The following is a 26,346-nucleotide window of genomic DNA, read 5'->3' as shown; positions in this document are numbered from 1 at the left end:
ATGAACATCATCAAGCCACTAAAGTAAGTTAAACTAGGAAAAAATATGATCTTCATATCTAACCTCCTTTCAACATTGGGTCTTGTAAAATGGCCAAATTATTTCCTTGGTTCTCCCCTCTCTTCTGTGTGAAGTTTTCAACAACCAGGTTCAGAATCAGAATCAGGTTTAATACCACCGGATATGTCATGAAATTTGTTGTATTTGCTGTACGATGCAATACGTAATAATAGGGGGGAAACTTTGAATTACAGTAGAAATTATATACACTGAATAGCTAAATTAAATAAGTAATGCAAAAAATAGGAAATAAAAAAGTGGTAAGGTAGTGTTCATGGGTCCAATATCCATTCAGAAATTGAGTGGCAGGGGGGAAGAAGCTGTTCCTGAATCATTGAGTGTGTGGAGTGTTTGCCTTCACACTTCTGTACCTCCTCACTGATGGTAGCAATGAGAACAAGGCATGACATGGGTGATGGGTGCTCTTAATGATGGATGCCACCTTTTTGAGGCATCACTCCTTGAAGATGTCCTGGATACTATGGAGGTTAATGCCCATGATGGAGGTGACTAACTTTACAACTCGCTGCCGCTTCCTTCGATCGTGTGCTGTAGCCACCCGCGCCCCCCCCCCACCCACCCACCACACCAGAAAGTGACGCAGCCAGTTAGAAAGCTCTCCGCGGTACCCCTGTAGAAACTTGCCACTGGCCCGTTTAATTGAAAGGCTATGAATTACAGAGTGACTGCGGGCAAAAATATATAGATTTCTTTATAACTACATGTATAGTTCTTCAGGGGTAGCACCAAAAAGAATCAGACAATGCAAGAACACAAAACCCAAAAATGAATTAACATGCTCTCAAATATAATGTTATTAAATTCAAGGATACTTTTGCAATAACATGCTCCACCTTGCTCCAAAATATGGGGATATACAGGCTTTTCTTTATTATTCTCTTCTGGGATGTGTGCATTGCTGATATGACCAGCAATTAATGTTTCTTCTTCACCGTCTGGAGATGGGGCTGGTGGCCACCGTGCTGATCACTGAGCTCCCTACGGTGAATATGCTAATCTGAGCCGGTGAAGAAGATTTCCCTGGATTCAGACTGATTTTGGTTTTTATTAGGCATCCCGGGCGTCAAACAAGTTCTGCCTTATTGTCAAGGACTGTCCTTCTCACCACATCTTGACATTCATCCCTTTCTTTTGGACGAAGGCTCTAATGATGTGTTCAGAGGCAGGTGAGCAAAAGCATCTATAAGCAGTCATTAGTAAGAAAAGGCCATCCAATAGTACTGCAATTGATTTGCAGATGATTGTAAATTGACTGATGGTTTTTAATGATCTAGATTCAATTTAACTTATTATTAGTGAAATGACGTACCTGGACAATTTTCCAAATGGTTGGGTAGCAGTAGAATTGAAACCCTACTGGAAAAGTTTGGCTAGAATGGCCATTAATTATAACTTCTGAAACATAGGTTCACCATGACAGTTGGGATTTTACCAATGTGGAGACATAAATCTTGATGTTTCCAGCATATTCACTTACTTCTCCACAAGTCACATTTTGGGGAGCTACTCTAAGTTTACGTGGATTTCCCATGAAACCCCATTGAGCCAAATGCATCCCATTTTGCACATGCTACCTTCAAAGGAAAAATACGTACTTTTTCAAAAGTATAAAGAATCATAATCTAGAATTCAGGACTTAAATTATAAAGATTGACTTGGAACCAAATTTGATTCTTTTACAGATTTTTTTAACTGCAAAACTAAATTGAAGAGAGTTGGAAAGGTTCAATGTACCAAAATTTAACAGGCCCTAAGTTAGGGATAGGGTATCCTCACACATTCCAAGATGTTGTGGGGGGAGGGAGGGAGAGAATGTCGACTCAGACCATGAGAGGCCTGCGTCGGGCATTTTCATGCCTTACGAGGCGCAGACTGGAAGCCTGTGTGGGGCGCCACTCCTCGCACAAGTCACATGGCTGTAACTGGGTGGCACAGGCTCGTCGGGCTGGAAGAGCCTGCTATCCAGATATGCTGTATCTCTAAATAAGTCAATAGTTCCTGCCAGTGATTACAGACCTTTTCTCTCTATTAGACAATGTACACACTTGACAAGTGGATGAACTCTTATTATGGCCTTTAGCTGAGCTTTCAATCGGGAGACTCCATACAAAGATGAAAAAAAACTAAATTTACATCTTAATGGAAAAAAAACCTGTACAATGTAGCTGACAAAGGTGAAATATAGTAATATTTGGCAATATGTATTTAAATTTAAGGGTAAATGTAACGACGAAAGCACAGAGAACTTTTAAAACTGTTTTTGATTATTTTGCTTTAGTGAAAGAAGGAAGTCTTACATATGTGCTGAAGTTGAAAAACACTTTCCAGTTTGTAAAGACGGGTGCCAAGAAATAATTTTTTTTCCCTAAAAAGCTTCAATTTGTAGGAGATCTTTCTGTTTTTCTCACTTCTCGGTTCTTTCCCTGGTTCTCTACTATCTGCAACAAACTGTTTTTTGAACTGACATCAAACCCTCTCCCCTTCTACTCAGCGTGATTGAAACCAGAGTAAAGTTGGCCAATCTGAGCAAGTTCCAATTGGAACTTAGAGGGGAAAGCAAACTCTTGATTGAATTGTAACATTAATAAAGCAAATCTTTCACCATTCGTATTTCTCCACCATCTCCAATGCCGCTCATATATAAGATTCGTGGGATTGTATAACATCTCCTACAGCAGTCCAATTGAAACACAGTAAAATTTAGTTTACATTTCAAAATCCAACCCAAGGATGAAAGGAAGTTCAAAGCAGATTCATGACAAGAACAAGTTAGGGTGAAAGTAAGGTAAATAAATAATTGCAATTCAATGACACACAATCTAAAGTTTAGATTTTGAAAAGCTGAGGAAAGAGACTTGTGCTTACGACAATAAACTGGAATTCAGCTTCAGTTTAAAAGCATCGTTTGAAATGATTTCATATTTGAAAGCTCTTAAGAATGAATAACTTGCGGAGGTGATAGGGATGATGCTAGGCTGTGAGTCTTTATTTTAATGAAGGGAGGAGTTAGAATGTGAAATGTTTCTTTTTATAAAGGAAGCATTCAAAGTAGCAATGATCATTATGATTTTCGACATGATGGAACAGCCAGAAAGGAGAGGAGAGGACAGCGTGACAGAAGTATAAGGGAAGAAATAATGGAGGTCAGAAAAAAGAGAGGTAGAAAGGTAAAGGGATAATTTTAACATAATCCACCTGTCTATAAACTGCCACAGGATGACTACTCATTTTATTCCCCACTCTGATTTTATTTACCATTTAAGTTAATTTAATCCATCATCTTCTTACTAAATAGGTTAAGTTAACTTTCTGGTCAAAGATCTTCACCATGAATTGCTATTCTTTCTCCCTGGGCGTTACGCAACCTGTGAATACTTTCATGATTTCCTGTTGTATTTCAGATATCCAGCATCTATGGCATTTATCTTCTAGATTAAGATTACCCCAGGAAAGGAGAGAAATAGATTAGAGGCGAGGGACATCCTAAAATGAAAAGGGAAGGAGCTTGCATTATCATTTTTGATAGCAAAGTACTTTTTTTCCACTATCAAAGCTGAATCACAATTGCTATCTCTCCAAGTTCTGCAGTTGAAGTTGCACACAAGATCCTACAAGTTAATTGCCCATTGTGCTATTTGAAACATTTCAAATATGAAATATTGAGGACTAATGCCTCAAGCAACAGAGGTGTTACTCTGCTGCAAAGGAGAACATTTTACACGGTGTAAAGCTGGAGCCCTGCCATTGCCGAGCAAAGCTGCCAATTCAATTGTGGACTCTCAGCGAACTCAGCAGAACAACGTAAAACATAGCCCACTCAAGAGTAAAGCATTTGAAAATAACACAGCCTCACATCATGATGATAGATGTTGCCTCAAGAAGGCAACAAGCATCATCAAAGATCGACCATTCAGGTCATACCAACTTCTTGCAGCTACCATCAGGCAAGAGATACCGAAGCCAGGCTTTAAGTTCCCTTACATCGATTTGCTTCAGGCATCCTAATCACTACAGTTTAGTAACATTGTGATCACTGGACCTTGTATTAATTGTGTTTTTTTTCTTTTATAGTTTTGTATCACTTATGATTTTTTATGAATGTTATGGCTCTAATGCTATGCGCCTGTGATGCTACAAGTAAGTTTTTCATTGCACCTGTGCATACAGGTATTTGTGCACATTACAATAAACGTGTGCAGCTTTGATTTTAAAATATTATTCAAGACTCTTTCTCAATTGCCTTAGATATTTCTAATGGGATTGAGAAAGAGTCTTGAATAGCATTTTTTAAAGTGCATCTATGCATCAGTGCCTTGAAAATATAGTAAACATACCACACACAGAGAGTGATATATCTTAGGATTGCCTTTAACAAATAGAATTAATGTTAAGTGAATGGTTAATGTTAAATCTGAGTTAGGAGAGTTGTAATAACCAAATATGTTAAGGATAATGAAAAAAATTAGGTACATGGAGTAAGGTCATAGACCAGCCAATTCTATTCTGACTATGTAAAACAGAATAATATTTACACTCAGTGGCCACTTTATTAGGTACACCTATTTGTTAATGCAAATATCTAACTAGACGATCATGTGCCAGCAACTCAATGCATGAAAGCATGCAGACATGTTTAATAGGTGCAATTGTTGTTCAGACCAAATATCAGAATGGAGAAAAAACATGATGGAAGGAACTTTGACCATGGAATAATTGTTTGTACCAGTCAAGATGGTTTGAGTATCTCAGAAACTGCTGATCTCTTGGGATTTTCACAAGCAACAATGTCTAGAGTTTACAGAGAACGGTGTGAAAAACAAAAAGAAAAATATCTAATGAGCAGCAGCTCTGTGGGTGAAAATGCCTTGTTAATGAGAGAGGTCAGAGGAAAATGGCCAGACCGGTTCAAGCTGACAAGAAGGTGACAGTAACTCAGATAACCACGCGTGTGTGTGGAAGAGCATCACTCAACGCACGACACGTCAAAGCTTGAAGTGGATGAGCTACAGCGGCAAAAGACATCACCCTTTTGCACTCCTGTACTTAATAAAGTGGCCATTAAGCATATATAGCTTTGCACCACAATGATTAGAATAACCTAAAAGGACTTCACACACAATAAATGACTTATTGGGAGTAATTGCTCAAGCAAATCAAACAACCATTTTAAGTCAGTTTCTTTTTTTAAATGATGTCAATACAGAGGTGAACGTTAGCAATGATGATGGGGAAAATTCCTACTTTTTCTTTTAAGAATGGGAAAAAATGATTCAGCACTTGAAAATTGAAACAGGGCCTTTGATTCAGTTAGCCTTAAAGGATAACAATCTCACAGTGCAGCATTCCTTTATTAAATGACAGGGGTATCAAACCAGTTTATGTGTTCATTTTTCAGAAACAGGACATGGACAAACGACTGTCAGATTCAAGTAACAAACTATAGTAAAGACTCAGCAATATAGAAATGCAGCTACTTTCTATGAAGTAGTTTTTATAGAAAGCTATTGTCATGCTTCAACAATTCTAAATTTACACAAAGCTCATAAACCCATTCTTTCCCCAATGCCCATTGCTCATTTGCAGACCAACAGCTAAGCGCCAGCACAGAGAAGGCATGGCAGTGCCTCTACTTTCTTAAAAGTTTGTGCAGATTCAACGTCGTCTAAAACTTTGACAAACTTCTATAGATGCACAGTGGCGAGTATCCTGACTGGTTGCATCATGGCCTGGTATGGAAACCATGAATGGGAAGTCAACAAAAAGTGGCGGATACTGCCCAGTACATCATATACAAAGCCCTCCTCACCTTTGAGCACACCTACAAGGAGCGCTGGCACAAGAAATTAGCATCCATCATCAGGGACACCCACCATCCAGGCCACGCTCTCTTTTCGCTGTGGACATCAGAAAGGAGGAACAAGAGCCTTGGGTCCCACACTACCAGGTTCAGGAAGTTATTACCCTTCAACCATCAGGCTCCTAACCCTATGGACTCACTTTCATGGACTCTACTACTCCTGTTTTCAGTATTATTTATTTATTTATTATTATCATCATTTTATTGTATTTGCGCAGTCTTCCTTTGCATATTGATTGCTCGTTCAGTCTGTGCATAGTTTTTCATTGATTCTATTGTATTTCTTTGTTCGACTGTGAGTTTCTACAAAAATTGAATCTCAATGTAGTATAAGGTGACTCACAGTAGAGTATATATAGCACCGTGAACTTTGAAATTTAGATCAGCAGGAAGAACAATAAATTTCAGACCCCACACAGCTCCACAACTGCTACCTTTCCTCACATGTGCAGAATTCATCCGTATGTCTGATGGCAAATTAATTAATCCAGCCACACCAAGCCACGTGAATCCAGGACATGTTCAGACCTGGTATTTGAATTCACACCTTCCCAGCTGGATTTGGAAGGCTCATATTCCCCAACTCCCAGGTCACCGTCCTCCCTCCAATTATCTAATTAGCATTCTCTTTGCTTTAGTATCATACCGCAATATAGTTCACAAGGAACACATAAAGGGTAGATATGCTTGTTGAAAACATTGCCCCTTACTCTTCCAAAGTTTTGAGCTCAGATTAAAGCTGTTATTTTGTTTACGATATTTGAATTGTTTCTAGTTCCCTTGGATTAATTTCCAACATGAATTAATTTATCTGAAACTCAAAGAGGAACAGCTTCTTTCAACAAAGTGAACAACATGTCCTTAGAGGTTGAAATACTGGGCTGCTCTGCTGCCAAGACCACACAGAAATATTATGTTAAAATTAGTGAGTTTAAATATAATTTTAACACAATATTTTCATGAGGGAATGGCACCAAAGCAGCACAGTATTTCAAAATAGTGAGTTGCATTCCAATATATTTTAATTCAGAGGCCAGAAATGAAAGAAGTATGGGTTTCATATTTAACAATATATCACAGTGGTGTATAACTGAATCCCGAAGAACAGAAATGCCTGGTTTCACCTGAGTCTAAGGTGAAGTATCTGAGGGAGTTGATCTAAGCTCAGTAAAAACTGGAAACCAAAAATAGATTTCACTTCCTCTGTGGAGAGGGCCAATGGAAAACTAAAGTAAAATTCAGGTAGGATTCCCATTCTTGGTGGTTTGATGGTGACAGCACCCCTGATGTAAAGGATAGATGACTGCGCCCAAGATGAGGACTGGAAGTTTTGTACTGATCCTCTCAACACATGCTTACATTCACTAGATTCTGGTATAGTTATTATTCTACAGATTTGTTGAGTATGCCCACAAGAAAATGAATCTCATGGTTGTATATGGTGTCATATATGTCCTTTGACAATAAATTTACTTTGAACTAGACACCCAAATATTGGCCAATCGATAAAGTATGGAGATTCGATGAGGTACAGAGAAATGAGGGCTGTGTTTGCAGAGCCCTCAGCACTGTCACAGACCCTCCCATCCATCCCACAATTTCTTTGACCTCCTACCATCAGGCAAAAGGTACTGCAGTATAAGATCAAGGCTGGTTAACAACTTCTTCTCCTATGCTGTGAGACTTCTGAACATTCTACTACCACCCAGTACACAGTATTTATGACTGCACCAGGAGCCTTATACTGTTGTATATTTAACTATGGCAACTTTTACATCTTGTCATGAAGTATCACATGTGGCAATAACAAGAGAGGACATGGAAAGTACTGAAATGCAAAATGAAATAATTTGAGGATGTAGAAAATGATTAGTCTTTATATTTGGGATCCTCTAACCTTGATAGCTGTGGATGCACATTTACCAGAGTATATTCTATAGTGATTTTGGCTGCTAGTAACTCGAGGGATTTGCTGATCAAGATGGAAAATAGATTTGAGGTGTAGAATAACCAAGATCTTTGCAAATGCCTAAGCAGACCCAAGCAGCCAAACAGCCAACTCCTGCTTCTATTTATCTTCTTCCTGTGTTTTTAATGACATTCACATTTAATTTTGTACTGTAAATCTTCAACATTGATCATTACAGATAAAACTAAATGAGTAAATTACTTTGATGGTAACTTGTGGACCCGGAGCAATAACTTTGATTCCTTTGCTAAAGATATGCAGGATCTGTTAAGATTTCCCAGCACTTTATTGCTTAAAGAGCCCTTCTATCCTGTAGTTATAGATCAGTTCATTTTTAATCTGAGTGGTGTACTCTTCTGGCAAAAGCCAGATGAAGTCTAAATATATATAATTTATTTAAGATACATTAATTTTATGTTTAAAATTATATATTTTTAAAAATGTGTTAATATATATAATTTAGATGTCATTTATTTAATTATAAGCATGTGTAATTGTTAATATTAACAAAATATTTCTTATTATAACAGAAATAATTGGAATTCAGATGTAGAGAAAAATAATCAAAAATCAAAGTTCTGCTACTTATTATAAAGCAACATTAAAGAGTAAAATTCTCCACACAGGTAGAGAGGGAGTAGGTAGTTTTACACCAGTCATACAGTGACAGCATCTGAGGATAAGCACATTTAGTTTAATTTAAATGTGATTGCCCTAAGAAAATATATGTATTTATTTCAGGCCATTTTGAAAGTATCTTGCTTAAGTTCAGAAACCTCCATCTTCATAAAAAATCCAACCACAATTAGTCAGTGAATCTGAGTTTTGCTCTAATAATTTATTTTAAATATAGATCATATCTAGATTAAAAATAACTTAGTGAAAAAAATATTTCTGGGATTTTCCAATTTGACGACAGAAGCCCATACTCAAAGTGAAATGAAAATACTGTGGCGACAAGGAGTACCAGGAGATCTGCCAGGATTGGAAAGAGAAACAATCATGTTGGTTGGTGCTCCTCATTGGTCCTGTATCTGCACATTATGACATGATTTTTTCTCTTTCAGAAGATTAACATCTAGGAATTCACAGCACTTCTAAAAATTATTTATACTAATTGCAGCTTACACTTCCTTTCAATCTTATTAGGTTAAGTTTATTTTATTCTATCTTTCTTTAAAGTGCTAAGGATGCTGTGAAACATTTCCCTCTTCACTCAGTTACAGTGCTCTTTACCTACAGGCAGGGCCAGTGATCAGTATTGAGACCCCCTCTTTAATAAACCAATTGCAACATTCCATATTCAGAAGAATTACTTCATCATCGTTTTTCCATTGAAATTTCATAGACATGAAGCATTAGTTTCTCAGCCCAAAGACAGAAACTAACCTACTGAGCATTTTCAACTTCTTTTGCTTTTATTTCAGTCCAAGACTTCCCCAAACAGTACGGTACAACGTCACAGTACATTTTAGTTTTTCATTACGGAGCTGTCACTATGCAGATGTAAGGCACAGTGGAAGATGCAAGGCGATGCCTCAAATGTTTAATGACATGGCTTCGTTGATATTTGAGATATGCAACATCTATGTTTCACAGTTATCGTCTGGTAACTCAGCCTTTGGAAAACTAGTAGGAAGGTAAATATTGGTTGAGAACGGCATCTTCGGGTAGCGACGTCTCAGAAAGGCGGCGTCCATCATTAAAGACCTTCCCCACCCAGGACATACCCCTTCTCATCGCTACCATCAGGAAGGAGGCACAAAAGCCCGAAGCCCACCCTAAACGATTCAGGAACAGCTTCTTCCTCTCTGCCCTCTGATTCCTAAATGGACGTTGAACCCATGAACACTACCTCACTACTTTTTTTTACTTCCTGTTTTTTGTTAATTGTTTATATATATACACTTATGTAAGCACAGTTTTCCTTTGTGTCTATTATCTTGTATTGCGTTGTACTGCTGCCGCAAAGTTAACAAATTTCTCACGACCTATGCCGCTGATGTTAAACCTGATTCTGATTCTGCTTAGAAATTGACGATGAAGGCAGGGGGGATAAAGTCAAAATTCCCCAGCTCCACCTAAAGCCAGGCTGTGCTTAATCACATACTGTCCTGCTAAAATTTCACCTTTACCCCTGTTTAAATGGAGACCCATTTAGCGGAGGCCAGAATGATCCTTGGTGAATAAGCACTCTTCATGCTCTGGCCTAATAAAACTCATTGGGCACCTGACATTCGACATAACAACCAATTCTGTTTATAAACTATAGTTAGGCCAAGGTTCGAACGCAGCAGAGTGAGTGACCCTTGCGCCAGTTACACATCCCACCGATTAATCCAAATCCACAATATGATTTTGAACAGCTTTTAATCTCAGGCGCAATTCTACTTTAGTTCTACAACTAAAGTCACTTATAAGATGCAGTACTAATATTGGATCAGCATGAGCCGAGGGTCAAACCTCAATTGCTTCTTCGGTTCGGTTCGGTTCGGTTCTTGAGAAATTCTATGCTGGATATCTGGGATCTAGCCAGAGTTACGGATATTTTCCACGTATAAACTCTCCGAATACCCGCAATAAAGCATTTCAATTTGAATACTTAAATTAAAAATGTTTATTTTAGGTTATTTTTTAAAATGCTGGCTAGAAATGCATAGTTGCCCTTCGAAGAGCAATTTGTAGGTGTAACCCGCGCCCGCCAGACACACGAGTCACAGGTGATATGAACACCCAACGCAATAGTGAATTTCAAGTCTGTATAAGGGCAGTGTACATGGGAATAGGTCAGGCAATGCTGCGCACACAACGTCTCTGTCTCAGCAGAGTTACCATGTCTTCATTAAGTTAGCCCCTGTACCCGTTCCACGGGATGGATGGGATGGTATATAGATTGCTGAAACTGGGTTTCCAGTGGATTGGAATTGGAATAATTAGGATTAACGAACAGCGTACGAAACGCCGTCCAGATTTAGTACATCTCCCATCTCCTATTATGTATGCAAAAATAGGTTCTCTATTCGCGAGGTGAAGAGATGTCCCTGCTTAGTGAGAGATCTTCAGTCCTGTAAGCACGAGTTGTGCGGATCTAACCTTGGTCATCAGACCTCAAATTGGCCTGCTTATTCAAAAGCCTGTTGGCGTACACTTTTAAAGTAGAATTTTAAAAATAAGACCAGAAAGCTGGTAAGACATGGGAGCAGACTTGGGCGGTTCACCCAGCGAGTCTGTTCCACCATTAAATCATGGCTGATTCATTATTCCTCTCAACCCCATTCTCCTCCTTTCTCCCCTCAATCTTTGATGCCCTTTCTATTTGACCTTCGCTTTAAATATATCCAATGACTAGACCTCCACCTCCGACCGTGGCAATGAAAATTCTACAGTCTCACCACCCTCTAGTTAAACAACTTCCTCCTCATCTCTGTTCTAAAGCGACGTTCTGGTATTCTGAGGCTGTCTCACATGGTCCTACACTCCCCCACTATAGCAGACGTCCTCTCTCCTCTCCGCGTCCACTTCGGGGGGGGGGTGGTCTTCAATCAGAATTCCCCGGGTTAAGGGAATAGACAGGTGACTACATAGTGAATCTTCCTATCATTTTCAAGATTCTTTTTGACTGGAGTTATGCCGAGTGGCCGAGAGGAATCCTGGCCTCCCGCTATTAGAAGGGCAACTTGTCCCAGAGTCTTCATATTTACGGGTTCCAGCCCCGGAGCCAAACGCTCTATCAAAGATCATTCCCACCATCCCGCAACCCTGTGATAACTACAACAAAAATAAAACACTCCCTGAAATATGCAACTTGCCGACAAAATTATTTACGTTTCAACTCAATTTTGTACCATCTCTTCAGTGGAATGATTTCATGACACGAATTCCTTAATACTGTTCGGCCTTGGGAAAATAATCTACTTGACACGATTTACTGAGTAAATATTTATATGCATGTATTAAATTAAAAAAATTTTAAAATACTTTGTAATTTTACGATTGCTTGGTCAGCGTTGTATTTCAAGAAGAATGTTTAATATTCCATTTCAATTTAAAATAATTGAAAATCAAAATCCTCAAATTTATTTCCTATGCGCATACAGTGTATGTTAATCGCAAGAGCCAAATTTTGACTGTAAGCGAACGGTGGCGATGAACTATATTCCTCGCGGGAGTCGGTAGACACCAGAGGCACTTGGAAGTGTTGAGTTTTGGGTCCGGGGGAGGGTAGGGTTGAGAAAACAAGGGGACGAAAGTGAGACAGAGCGAGGACTCCTCGTCGCAAAGTGGACATCTCATTAGAATTCAGAACCATGTCACTGGCGGGTCTGAATGGGGAGCTCCCAATGTGGTCCGTCTGTGTTGGAAATGGGAGTGAGGGCCCCCAGCAGCCCCCGCCTCCCTCCACGCGAAAATAAAGAAAAGTTAGCGTTATTTCTGCTCCACTTCACCGTTCCTGGATACGTAGAGGCCAACAGCAAACAGCTGCCACCGTAGCCTGAAAAGTGACCAAATTATCGAGAACTTGACCTCTTAAAGGGGCCAACCTCAAACCCAATCAAAAAGTCTGGAATGCTAATCAGCCTGCACATTCCGCGCCGGTTGGGTTTTGAGTGTAATCTAATAAAGGAATGTTTAATCTATTTACGCTAAATGGCTGTCTTTCGCCAACGGCTCGCATTAAATGATCACTAAAAACCCTGAGATTTGCACAACAGACTTTAAGACGTCTAGGCAATGTGCTGCCTTGATGTAATAGGATGAAAGGGAAAGGGAAAACCGATTTAACATTTTATTCCTGCGTAAACTCGGCTGTCCTGCTTCGAAATGAGTTAAACTGGCATGTCAATTAACGTTAAAATAATAATCAGCAATACGACTCTGCAATGGGGAGACATAAAGTTAAGAGATGTTCATCTTATAGAAAGGGAGGTTACTCACGTCGTTTCGCGGCCTGTTTTAATGGTATTGTCTCCAGTCGATCTGATGACTGTGACCACGAGTTTTCTTTACTGACTCTTTGCATTTTGGTCATCTTTTGTTCGCTCTTGCTCCTCGAAGCTGTGGAAGTGGATTCTACTTTCGGTTATCTAGCTTTATGATAGATCATCAATACTCATACAGCTAGATAACCAAAGACAGCAGCCAACTTCCGCTCCACATCTCAGGCGGTGGAAGAGGGGTCAAAAAGAAATTTTCCATCTGTCATCAAAGAAGGAAGAGAAAATATCAGCAACGCGCAATTGGCGGCTCTCCCTCTGCGAGCTCGACACACCGGGGATTTTGCATTTCTACGGGATCGGAAGGAAGACGCTTCGCACGAATAGATCTTAAACATTTTTTTTCATTCAATCCTTAATCTGACCTGACTCTCCCACAGGCAAGATTGAGCGCTCAGTCTCCCTCTCTCTCTCACTCACTCACACACATACATACATACATACATACATACACACTTACACACACACACACCCACGCACAAGATCCACTGCTATTGACATGCTAATTGGTCTTTCAGTGGTGACGGAACTACAGCGGCAACCAATCCCTGTTTTCCACCAGCTATATTCAAATCACAAAGTTTTCCCGCCTTTTTTTGGGTTTCATATACTACATCTAGTTCAAATTGTGTCTGTCGCAATTCAGTATTTTGAGTCTTGGATCTAAAGTGATGTCCGATTAAAGTGATTGCCCAAAGACATAAACATAGCGAATGAGAATTCACAAAGAAATTCTACAATTACAATGTTAAAAATATATCCCTAACCAATCAGGAGCCAACGTCCAGTGGAGGGAGATTTCAAATTAAACCCCAATCTTCTTAGAATATTAAATAAAGTTCTTGCTCTAATCCAGCTATAGACGCACGTACTTTTGATCATTTATTAGCTGATTAGTCAAAAAACATTTAGCACAAGTCCCACTTCCAACAATTGTTGATTTCCGCAAAATACAAACGTTTGTAAATCAAAGTAGATTGATTGATTCCTATTCAAGTTTGCGAGGAACTAGTCGGTTTCAAACTGGTGCTGAATTGGAGCAAGACAAGATCATCGTTTTTCTTGGATTTAAAAAATAGACATTTTAATTAATTGTTGAAATGTCATCTAATTCGCATATTTTATAGTTCATAAAATGGAAGGTTTTTTTGAGGGGGGGGGGAGTCTCCGCCGTTCGTTTCATTCCTTCTCACGACTTCTCCCTATGGCAGCAGAAAGTTCCAGGATTCGATTGGCAAATTGGACTTTACTGGCAAATGAACAGGCTCATTATACATGGTCGGCAATTAGAGCGCAGGCTCGGATTCCCTGCAGAATCCCCAGAGCACGGCTACATATAAAAAAAGTTTACCCCTAAAAATAGTCAAACTACAGTACAGTATAAGCCACGAGCCATGTACTCGGTATTCATTTTAATCCTGAGTAAATAACCTCCATTTCTGTCACAAAGTCAACCTGGTCTGTTTATCAATCCGGGATAGCATCGACCACAATTTAAAACAGTGGAAAAGTGCATGAAATGAAAGGCCAAATCGAATGCCTTCAATTCTACCCTATTTGCATATTCCTGGGCCGCCTTTTAATAATGAGCTCCACGTCATTTTGTTAAAAAAAACCAAACACACTGACCCCGATTCATCGCCAGTATTTTTTTTTGCTTCTCTGCAAATATTCGCTGATTTCCATAATCACGTGGAAACTAGATCCAAAATGGGGGTAAAGTAAGAATAACAAATACACAGATCTTGGCCAAAATGGATATCCAGACAAATGTGAATTTAAAAAAAAATTAATTCATGTTAAAATTCCTGTGCACTGTTGTTAATATGACATATAAAGATGGAAGTGGGAGCTTTTATTGTTGAAATAATAATTTGAAAATTACGGCCACATAAACAGTGGGTTTATAGGGGAAATGTTTACGATTGATAATTATATCATTCTGAATATTAGGTGTCTGGGGTTAAGATGGGATTAGTGATTGGGTGATAGGACTCGCTTAATTTTGTTTCAAGGCTCGACGACAACAAAACGTCAAATATTCTAAATATAGGTAAGGGATTAATCGCAAACAACCAGGACTTCTTGCGTCATAGCCTTTGCCAACTCTGTCTATCGTCCAGGTCTTAACCTGGCCGAAAGAATGCTTGAACAGTTTAGGATCCAGCATAAACCTAAAATTAAAGTAGGAAAAGAAGGAGCGGATTTCTGAGATTCGTTTGAAATTTGTGGAGAATTACAATAGGCAAATTAGATAGTATCTTTGGTATTAATTAACCTCTATACGTACACAATGAGAGGAATGGAACAGTTGTTTCAAATTTGTCTGTGATGTATACATACATTTAACTTTAGGAGTATACTATTTGGTAGACTTATTAACAACCTCAATGCATACTGAACTATATTTTTAATAGGCATTTTCCACGATATGTATATAAGCATTCCATTTATATACAATGAAGCACAGAAAGTCAAAGCGGCTTTTGTGTTTTCATGCATGGAGGAAAGGGGATAATGTTCTCTTTCGTTATCTTTAATCGATTCGTGCATCTGTCTTAATTTAAAATTTAATCTCACTTTAGATTGATGATTGGAATTTTGGATTATTTTTATTTTCGGACCCCCTACGCCCAGAAGAAAAATAAACACACCCAGGTATAATCGAAGAATAATTTTCCGTGAATCATACACATTGCTGTACTTGAATTATTTTGTTTCTTCGTCTTAACCTAACTCACGGAAATGCCACAACATTTATAATTGGAATTAAAACAAGTTTTATTAAATTGAGTATGGCTAAATAGCGTGGTTCTATTTTAGGCGGAAGAGAGATAGAAAACTCGAGTAAGACCCCACCCACCACAACAATCTCCCCTAGGTCGAGGCTCCAAAGTGCAAGTCTTTGAGCACGTTATCGATTGTTCATTCATCTAGCCCAAATTGTTGTTCCCCCCAAAAATAGCTTGTCCGCTCTCGCCTTCAAAACTAAGTTTAATGTTTCGAATTTAAGGAATTCGGAAGCATTAAAAATTCGTACAAGAAAACTCCTCGGTGTAACAGATCTCCTCAATGACTCTTTTAATACTCCAGTCATTTCCAATATATCCCACAAAATGAACGTAGATTATCATCCTGATTTTTTTCATGTTTGATGATCATTTTATTAGAAAGAAATAAATCTTAATAAAATTATCCTTTTTTTTAAGAAAGAGTCCATCTGGTTGCTACAATTACTAAAGATATTTTAATATATTCTGTGGATGACGCCCACTGTTCAAATCCGATTATACTGATTTGTTCCATTGATGTCTAAATCCGAACTCGTTTGCCTGGAATTGTTTGAGACAAGTATTTTAGGAAAGAACGGTTCAACAAAACAGATCGCTTCGATTTAAATTTGTTTTCAGGATACGGGCGGGTGGAAATAATTCAAACAGAATAGTCTGGAACTTTTTGATGCGGCTCCCTTGCGTCGAGATAACGGTCCTGTGGCTATAGATGAGAATATCCCAGTTCTGCTTCCAATTGGGTATCTTAACCTAATTGTGGAGGAGTCATTTCTAACGACAATCGATCCACATTGATATTTTTTGCAGTGGTTGGATTTTAATCATTTTTGAAGCATGATTAAAAATTCAAATTCTGAAAATGATGGGTTTAACTGTAATTGGTAAGAGTTATTTCAGAAACTTTACAATCCCTATACCCAAAGAACTAACATAGACTGATTCAATAGATATCAAATACTGTGTCGTTTTCTTTATAGTTTCACCCGAATATCTGGAAACTTTTTTTCCACCAAATAAAAATTCTAAAGTTCGTCACAGAGCAATCTCTAAAGCCAATGCCATGAGATCAGCTGCTAAAATAAAACGGAGTTAACCTGGAAAAGGCGAACACATCATCTATGATACTTCAAGTTAAACAAATGCACCCTTCCCTGAAGTCAACACCTCTTGAAATAATTTGCACATCCCACCCCATCCAAGGCTGTTTAGATCAGTTTAAACCCTTCAAAAGGAAAAGAATCGAACAGTGATATACTTTCGCAATTTCAAATGAGATTTTTCATGGGCTACAGAAATTAGAATTCCCATTATTTACAGTTACAGCTTACAAAGTGCAACTTTTTTAACAAAGACAAGCGGTGGGCATTTCATAGCTAATTTCAGGCATTTATCGCAACCCGTTTTCTTTGTAGTTTTTAAAGTGCACAATTCGAATCCAGTCACTTTTTTCCACGATTGTACGATCTTAATGAAAAGGAATAATTTCGTCCACTATGTTAAAGCTGTTAAAAATAGTCGAAGTTTTTACACTGTTTGACAGCCACATTGAGAATCTAAATAGTTTTGAATGCAGTGGATTAGATACTGAATGGCTGATTTAAAAAATCAAATTTTCTATGTAATTTAATGCCATTCAATGCAATGTGCTGCAGAGACAAGCGAATATTAAAATTATAGGATTTTTATTGTAACAGTTTCAACATGGCCTTAATATTTATTTTTATTGTATCTGTTACGCGATTGACATTCATTCGTAAAAAAAAATTGGGATTTCTTTTTTTTTGTGGGGGGGGGTGTTCTACCGTAAAGACTTCAAGAGCAGTGTGTGTCATGTTGCACGTGTAACATGCATTTTGATAATAATATGTGGGCTTCAATTTGGAGGTTAGAAATATATTGATATGAAAAATTGAGGCCACATAATAAAGATAACTAGAACGTTTTTGAGTCCATATGTGAAATATGTACATTGAACAAAGACAAAAAGTAAGAAGACTGTACTTGGGTGTAGAATTGCTGTAACGCCCTTTATGATGTTACTCTCATTAGAGAACATTGCCCTAACTGTTTTAGATAAAATTCATCTGCCCAAAAAAAACTCAGTGTGTTATCTCAGTCAAATCTGGCGTGCCAATTGCAGAATACTGTCTAATAAATATTAATTCATTATGCAACATTTGTTTAAGAAAAGCCCCTTTTGCCATAGCAAGGGCGCCTTATTGTTCAGATAATGCGATGGTTTACTAAATTAATATTCCTCCCAACACCATTGTGAACATACTTCAAAAGTACTTCATTGGCTGCAAAGCGCTTTGGGGTGTTCTGATATCATTAAAGGTGCCATATAAGTGTAACTCGTTATTTAATAACAGAGAGATTTTAAAGACAATATTACACCGTTAGGTACTCCAAAAGGCGGTTATTACATGAAGCAAATTTATTGGAATTTATTATTCATGAATGGAATCAGTTTGAAGAAAGATACTGTTTGATATGTCTTAAGAACCATTAACACTTAACATAAAAATATATACCAGGCAAAGTGAGTGCATGTTTGAAGAAAATTAAGGCAACTTATACCATACGCATATATGTGTAGAAGTGTTATGTGTGCACGGTTGTAACATGCTACATTAATCTGTACTGTCTGGTAATGGTTCATAATCTTCAAAGATATGTGCGCGTGGAGGTGCATATATAATCCATATACATAGTTAAGAACATGCATGGAGATAATCCATATTCTTTAACAGATCTATAACCTATATTTATAATATGTGAACACATGGGTGTCTGCAAAGATATATGGGTACAATATGTGGCTATGGCATTAGAAATATCCTTCTGTTATTGGAATATTACAGCAGTAGAGTATTTTAGCAGACAAAGGTCTATAAACCGAAGGATGATGCCAGGAAAACACGTTCTAATATTCTTATCTCCTATCCCCGCCCTTCAGGACAGAACTGTTTGATAAAGAATACTTGTGTCATGTTTCACAGCGTCAGGTGTTAAAAGGATTAGCCTTCTACGGGGTTAAATGTCATGGCGATTGACATCTTCTTAAGATTGATACCAACTACCGCAGCGCGGGCTGAGTTGCCCAGTCTCGTCTTTGAAAAAGAAAGATAACGTTAATCGCTTACAGTGCAGATCAGGTTGTAGTTGTTGCTTGGTCTAAAATCTGAATCATAGGACAACAGAATCACAGACATAGGCTCACTCGGTGATTATCTAAACCAAGTGTGCTGTCCCGGGTACTGCAATTGCTCTGTTCCTTTAAGTAAAGAGTATTTCCAATTAGCCTCGGCGAGGATTTAACATTTCACCTTAACACAAAATCTATACTTCCTTAGCAGTTTTAACTAATAGGCCTCTCTGGTGCGGTTAAGTATGAGGTATATCTCCCAGGTGATCCCGCGCACTTTACACTTTCCACGCAATAATGTAGTGGATGGACAAATAGTTTAGAGATCCATTGCACTCAACCTCCACTCAACAGAGGCGTCTGAAACAAACGTCCCCTTTACCCGGGTTATTTGTTTACAGCAATGCTCACAAGAAATCAAGATTCGCTCCACTGCTAACAAAGTTTTGCCTTTAAACCCTGCTATTTCCAAGCAACGTATGTTATATATTTGCCAAGGAGTTTTTCAGATTTAGCAACACAGCAATCAGTTCACACAATCACGTAGAGAAATAAACACAGTCCCCTTTGTCCGAACATTATGTCTGACGGACTTTGTTGATAAATATTACAAGTTATTTTTAGTAATCCTCATGTAAACCACACTTCTAAATGCCCTTAATGATTTGGCTTTTAATTGCTTTAATGCGTGATTTTCTTGCTCCCAACAACTACTAAATATATGTAAGCCTCACCAGAACTTGGCTCAAAAATGTTATCAGCCAGGATTGTAAAATATAGCGCCCTTACATTATTTATAGCTAATAGTAACAAGCCAGTTTCCTCCGAGCGGCCCCTTGTTCATCTTAACTTGGCTGAAATGTAAGCAGTATATAACTATTAGCGTGCCCTGTCTGTTCCAATTAACAGTCAAGTACACTTTAGTTCAATTTCAAATCAAATGGTTTCACACACACACGCACTAAAATAGCGTATTTACTTCCCCTTTACACTGGTGTTAGGTTTAGTATCTGGAAGCGGCCACAACATACGCAAAATCTTTGCCGCAAGAGAAAAATGAAATCACTTAGAACAATTCAGCTAAAATTAACATATAACAAAATAGAGAACAAACTAAAATTAGCAAGCAAGTAGGGTCGGATTATAACTCACAGCGTACAATAACCCAACAGCGATTAATTCCAAATGAAGACCTTAGATTCGCCCGGACCCAGCATCGCCTTCATCCCCGAGGCCCGCGGACACTTAAAACAAAATTATACCTCTATCTAATTGGCGTTAGGCGAATCCCATCCTGGAATAAACTGACCCTCCCCACGTCGATTTCCTTTTAGGAATTCCGAAGGAGGAACCAGCTGGAAGAAGACGAGTTGTATAAATTGGAATAATGCGGTCAGCCCGTCTCTTATAATGAGCACAAGAATGGTTTAGGAAGGGGTGGGGTGTTGCTGAGTAGTGGGGGGGGGGCTAGTACGGAAGGTGACTGCCATCCCATCTTGTGCACAGACTTGGCCGTGAACTGCAGCGTCAGCGCCGAGAAGAATAGAGAGCCGCCGATAACCGTGGCCTTGCCCTAATCCCCTCCACACCTCCTCCCCCTCCCACAGGGCGGAGGGGAAGGAGGGGAGGGATGGGTGATGAAACAATAAGAAGGTGCCTCATCCGCCTCGTTACCATAAATAATGACCCCAGGACGGGTCAAGCGAAAGACAACCAAGTTTAACGACGCTTCCTCGGCCTATTACACGAACACATGTCCAGTCGCTGCTCTAACTTTGAACCTGCCTGTTTAATGCGAGGTCGTTTCCTCTTTGGCACAGATTAATCCCTCAAACTTTAGGCGGAAAGCGCATCGATATTTGCACAGAGGACCCGGCGAAATGGAAGATTCGGTCCCAGCCCGGCACGGCACCGCACGGCAGCGAGGATTTCGGTAGAAGCTCGCCTTGTACCAGCAAATGGTCGCTCGCAAAATATAGATCCTATTCCTTGTGGATACTGATGACTATATTTCAAATGCCAGCGATCAGGGGGGTGGGGGGATGCTGACGAGGAGCATTCTTCGTCCCTCTTGACCTGTACCTACCCGTCGATGTGAGACCTGCCTCTTGATCTGCGTCTGGTGTCTCTGGCTGCGTCTCTCCAAATCTCTCCAATCTCCAGCCTCAACCTTCTTCTTGCGCAGCCCCGCGCTGACGTCAGCTCCAGCAATAACCTACAGACTGCAACCATCCAGCTCTTGGGTTGTTGGTGAAGAGGAAGGGGAGGGGGGTGGGTCTTGGTGCTGAAATCCCAACACAACAGGAATGACTTCCCACCAAATCCTTCTCCTTAATGATCACTTTAACGGGCCAGTATTAAATAAGACAGTTTCTCTCAGCTCATTTGCCCCCGGAATTCGTCTCCCATCGAGTTCAGCTAGCGCGCTCTAATAACTGTACAGGCAGCAATCGGCTTCTCACAGCACGCAACACGGGAGGTTTATATTCACCTATTTTACAAACGGTATAGATTTTCTTCGTATTTTGACAATCCACGTTTTCTCTCCTCTCTTGCCTAAAATTTTGCAGAAGTCAAAATTTACTAAATATATTTTAACCCTCACATATTGTGATCAAAATGTGTTCCATTGCGAAATCAAATGTCAAATGTCTAAAATGATTGCGGCTACTCGGTTAATATAAATTATTTACTTACTGAGTCTTGTAACTCAATTAGGTGTATAAAATCGCACCCCTGATCCACAAGGGGAGAAAAACCGAGCTCCCTTGTAAACTTTCTTTTTGTATTTAATTGTACTTTGCAATCTAATGAAGGGTCTGGGCTGGCGAGTTCAAATCGCTCTGAATGGAGAGACAGGAGTCTCTCGCCCTTGTCTGGGGTGTTGTTGCCAGGGCGGAAGGTTGCCGCCTCCCGTGGTCCACAAACGGGCAGGAGCAGCGGGGAAGGGACCGACACATGAACTTGACAGCAGGAGAGACTATCAATCTGATAGCAGACAGCCCAAGTTCATTACCACTCACCATCCCACCGTCTCTGCTCATTTCAGCATCCATTTCTCTATCTCTCTCCCCTTTCTCTTCCTCCCTCTGTCTAACTATACGTTTATCTATCCATCTCTCTCTCTAATCAGACTCAAACTGCAAAATACCATCACTGGTTTAGGTTACCTTTACTGTAAAAAAATACAAATTCTTTTATACCTGAAATAAATTTACAACATAAATACAATTCTACGTTTATAAGTATTATATAGACAGGAAGAATTATGCGAATTATATTTTAATCTAATGCCTGTTATAAAGAAAAGAATAAAAACGTTCAGTTGAATACCTAAAGCATTTGTAATCAGATTCAATTCAATCAAACTCTTCCTTTTAATATTTTAGTTTCAAAAAATTCCTAAGATTATAAGTTTTCTGAGAGTTGATTTTCCCTAATTAATTTCAGTGCCCAACTTGTGCCGTTTGCTTATCACCGATCCTGCATTTCCTATTGAATTATATTTGCTTCATTACTCCTGAAATAACCACGCCAAACCAACTTTAGCCCCCAACATTTTCTCACACACCAGATTGGAGGAGGCGACAGGCTACTCAATTGCATTTTTTTCCCTTGCCTTCGCCACCGAAGCGGGCGAACGTGTCCTGAAACTCAACAACATCCAAATTCTTTGTTCCTGTCACATCGGGGTACCCATTGTCCGCCCTCCAAACCATAGACTTCATTTTTAGCAGCGTTTCAATAAAGTCGACATCAAGGCGTTCTGCACACTCCGCCGAACAAAATGATTTATGTACCAGTCCGGTCTGGACGAGAGAATGAAGCGTTTTTCATAAAATTCCACAATATTAAAATAACCGCGGTAAATTAGGTTCACTTATATCAGGTGCGCTGTTCCTTCGGAGAAAAACAAGTTCAGTAAATTAAAAGAACATTTTTTTTAAAAAAAAGCGTATTGTTTTACATACTCTCAGTTCGAATCAGAATTTCGGGTAAGAGAGGGAGGGGGTTGGCTCCGCAATCTGACCATTTTTATCCGTCCAATCGCCCGTCCAATTAACTAAGTATCTTTGTGTGTGTGCGTGTGTGTTGCGCGCTTTGGGTTCAGTCAAACGGTTCTTGGGGAGCAGCGTTCTGTTACCTTGAGCTGACGGTTCCTACATTCCAAACCAGCCTGCGATGTGTGTGAGTTGTCTGCCGTTCGCTCTCCTTCTCCTGGAGGGGGAGGTGCGCTTGTTCTTAGGGAGCCTTATCGCCCTTTTTTGCTGTCTCTCTCTCTCTCTCTCTCACACACACACACACACACCCTCTCTCTCTCTCCCCCCTCTCTCTCCTCTCTCTCACTCACTTGCTCTCTCTCTCTCTCTCTCTCTCATTCTCTCTCTCTCTCTCTCTCTCTCTCTCTCTCTCTCTCTCTCTCTCTCTCTCTCTCCCCTCTCTCTCTCTCTCTCTCTCATCCTCTCTGTCTCGATCTCTCCACGGGCTCCTGTTCGGAAACAGGGTTGGCGAGAGAATGATGAGCGTTGAAGAAGAACAGGAGATGTCACACAGGCATTTCTGCATGTGTCACTGGGGGGCAAAGCCTACTCACGTCGCTTCTACGTCACCTACAAAGTGCACCAACCACTTCATTCTCCCCTTAATTCTGCGCAATTATTCCAAAGGTCCTCGTGCGCCGATTGCAACGGCAACCAGAAAGAATATATATTATATATATTATATTATGTATGTATGTATATATATGTATATAACACATTTCAGTATCAATGGTTTAAACATTTACCAGGGAGTCCAACACTTCAAAAGGGACGTTGAACCAACGTGAGACGTACGTACGCTATGTAACGTTGTGGAGCAAAGGATTTTCATAGAAAAAAAAACAGAATTTTCTCACTTCCATTAATTTTTCTCTACAAGGTCGAAATACATATCCCTTTAGTATTAGACATCACGTTAATTCCATCTAGCAAGACCACAGCCAGTCAGCCTGAATTCGCGCTGCTCAGTCTGAACTGGTATAATTGTAATATAAGAAATGCATTTAAAACGCCCAGATCGGGAAAAAATGACATTCATTCGAAATTCTTTCTTCAAATTGGTACTGTTTCCCAATAATTCCCTCGAAATGCAAGTTGTGGGAGATCCCCTGTCTCCGTGACTTCAGATAAAATGGCTCTCTGTGTCTCTCTCACAGATACATGGGAGTTATTGGAGGTCTATCTACATATGCGAATATGCAAAGTCCCTCTTGTTGGTGACAGGGAGTTGTGTTGTATACGTTCGAAAGAACGAAGTAATTATTTGTCTAAAGAGCTCGCATGCAGGCGCATATACCTGTGCGCAAATTCTCGGTCCTGTGAATGTAATATTCTTAGTCAGAACGGTTCTGGATCTGAAGATTATCTGCCAGAAAGCAAACTTCATGTTTAACACTTTTTAAGACTAGGGTTAGCTGTGTGCGGGTGTGAGTGGCTGTGTGATGCGCCTCCGAGACCCAAACTAGTTCCAAAATACGAAGAACATTAGAGCGCTTACAGTTTAAAAAGTGTAGTTTTGCGAACTCGCCATAATATTCCCACATCAGGGGACGGACGGAGGTAAATTAATGTCAATCTCCCGTAAGTAAGACAAAACCAACATTAAAAAAAAGCAAGGTCCAATGCTATTGAATATTTAACATCTCGGAACTTGGACATCGGGATTTAAGCCGTTAAACAAGTCTCCTTTTTTGTCCTACCATATGTTGCATGTAAATGGGTTGCTGTATTCTGTGTCAGATTGTTCGCACTGCTAATCCTTCCGATTCGAATATTTCCAGCAAGGTAGATTGCGAATCGGCCCCCTTCTCTCTTTCCCGCTCGTCCTCTCTCTCTCTGGCGGCTTTTAATTTGTCTTTGGCGATTACAGATTTTAAAATTACAAGTTTAAAGGTGGAAAGAGGTTTTCGCTTACCATGAGCTGCATATCGTTGAAAGCATGTTTTGAATGGAACACAGGCGCGTTAGACATAACTGACTCTGATACGCAAACCTTAAATATCCGGGATTTAAAACATTTAAGAATTTTAGCATATGCATATTATCATCGAGAAAAATGAGAAGTTTAATTACAATTATTGCCTTTAAACTGATCTTCACAAAGCTTTAAATATTATTTTAAGCAGTGCTTATTAAAAGTAATGATATTTTCCAACAATGGTTTCGTGTTGACAATGACTTTATTCTTATGATTAAAACAATTATTTCACTCTATTGCAAAGAAGAATAATGCTCAATGCTAAACCTGAATATTTTTGAACACATTTTTATAAAAGCAGTTCAGTTATATCCGGTTGTTCTTTGAGGAATGCTTGTCTGCTTACTTCGAGCAAATCATTTAATACCATTCCAGTTGAAATAAACGGGCCACGTTAAAATACTTGCACAATTCATGTTCGCTTGGGTTTTATTTCAGAAAGAATTTGTAAGTAATAGTAAATTTCAGGTGCACCAAAATCAGTTTAAAGATTCAATTGGGGATTAGAATTTTTTTGCTGTTGTTAAACGTGTAGAAACATATGATTCTACGATTAAACACAGCTGTAATTGCGGTTTTTATGAAGTGCTTATTAAAGCAGAAATATTCCACACTGACCGTTTGCTAAGAAAATTCTTCCACTGTGAGGACTTACACACAAGCCGTTCCCATTCATAATATCATTGGGACCTCACAATCTTATTTCTCTTAATTTATATTGCCATCCTTCGCCCCCATCCTACCCTCCCGCGCACTCAGAAATAGACCATTTCCTCAGAGCCCCTTGTGCCAAAGGGCGAATTCAATTCTCTGTGCGAGAGGCAGTGGTTAAACGGTTATAATAAGATCCTTGACCTTGGCCCCTGTTTTGTGCCTCTACTACTGTGGAATCTTTAAAGATGAATGGGAATCCGCTCGTTTTGTTTACATTGTGTTATTTAGGGTTCTATAAACAGTCTCTATTACTATTGTTGTGGCTCTTAATTACAAACTTGTTAAGTTAAAATGATGGAGTGCTTTATCTCAAGTTTGTTTTCTTCATCTGATTCCGTGAAACGTTACCCCAACGATTGACATTTGAGCATTTTCACGATTCCCTCCTTTGGAATTAAGTAAATTGTGTTTCAACTGTTTCCTTGCTTGATGAAATACAGCATATTACCCGCACTTATTCCTGCAATTATTTTGGAATCCGTGATCTTGTTCGGTACGTTTGTAGAAATATGGAACAATTGCTTAAATAAAGCAAGCCATGTGTTTAATTCAGAATCCCGAAACAGGGGGAAACGGTCAAATTGCAGATATGTGCGGATTTCGTTCAAAGGGCGCACAAAGATAAAAGAATGGAGAGAGAAATATCATGGCTACTTAAAACCAGGACAGAGGGCACATACAAAGTAAGACTCTCATCGTCAAAACAAAAACAGGAAATATGCCCATTTCCAACCAGTCATTTGTGAAGATAAACATTTTTGCCTTTTATCAAA

General features: G+C 39.2%; 1 long non-coding RNA gene across 2 annotated transcripts in view; it reads right to left on the bottom strand.

Moving 5' to 3' along the window:
- Nucleotides 1–23,381, bottom strand: part of LOC134355742 (uncharacterized) — a 109,924-nt gene extending 86,543 nt beyond the window's left edge. Inside the window, exon 1 of one of the 2 annotated variants that reach the window (XR_010020167.1) lies at nt 22,986–23,381. This is a non-coding gene — a long non-coding RNA (uncharacterized LOC134355742). Of the gene's footprint in view, nt 1–12,842; nt 12,966–22,985 lie in introns of those variants that run through there. The other variant, XR_010020168.1, reaches the window with a different exon arrangement.
- Between the last annotated feature and the right edge of the window lie 2,965 nt (nt 23,382–26,346).

Source organism: Mobula hypostoma, chromosome 13 (genome assembly GCF_963921235.1).
Source record: "Mobula hypostoma chromosome 13, sMobHyp1.1, whole genome shotgun sequence".
NCBI lineage: Eukaryota > Metazoa > Chordata > Chondrichthyes > Myliobatiformes > Myliobatidae > Mobula > Mobula hypostoma.
The sequence above is the reverse complement of the archived record's forward strand: the minus strand, read 5'-3'. Positions and strand labels throughout refer to the sequence as shown.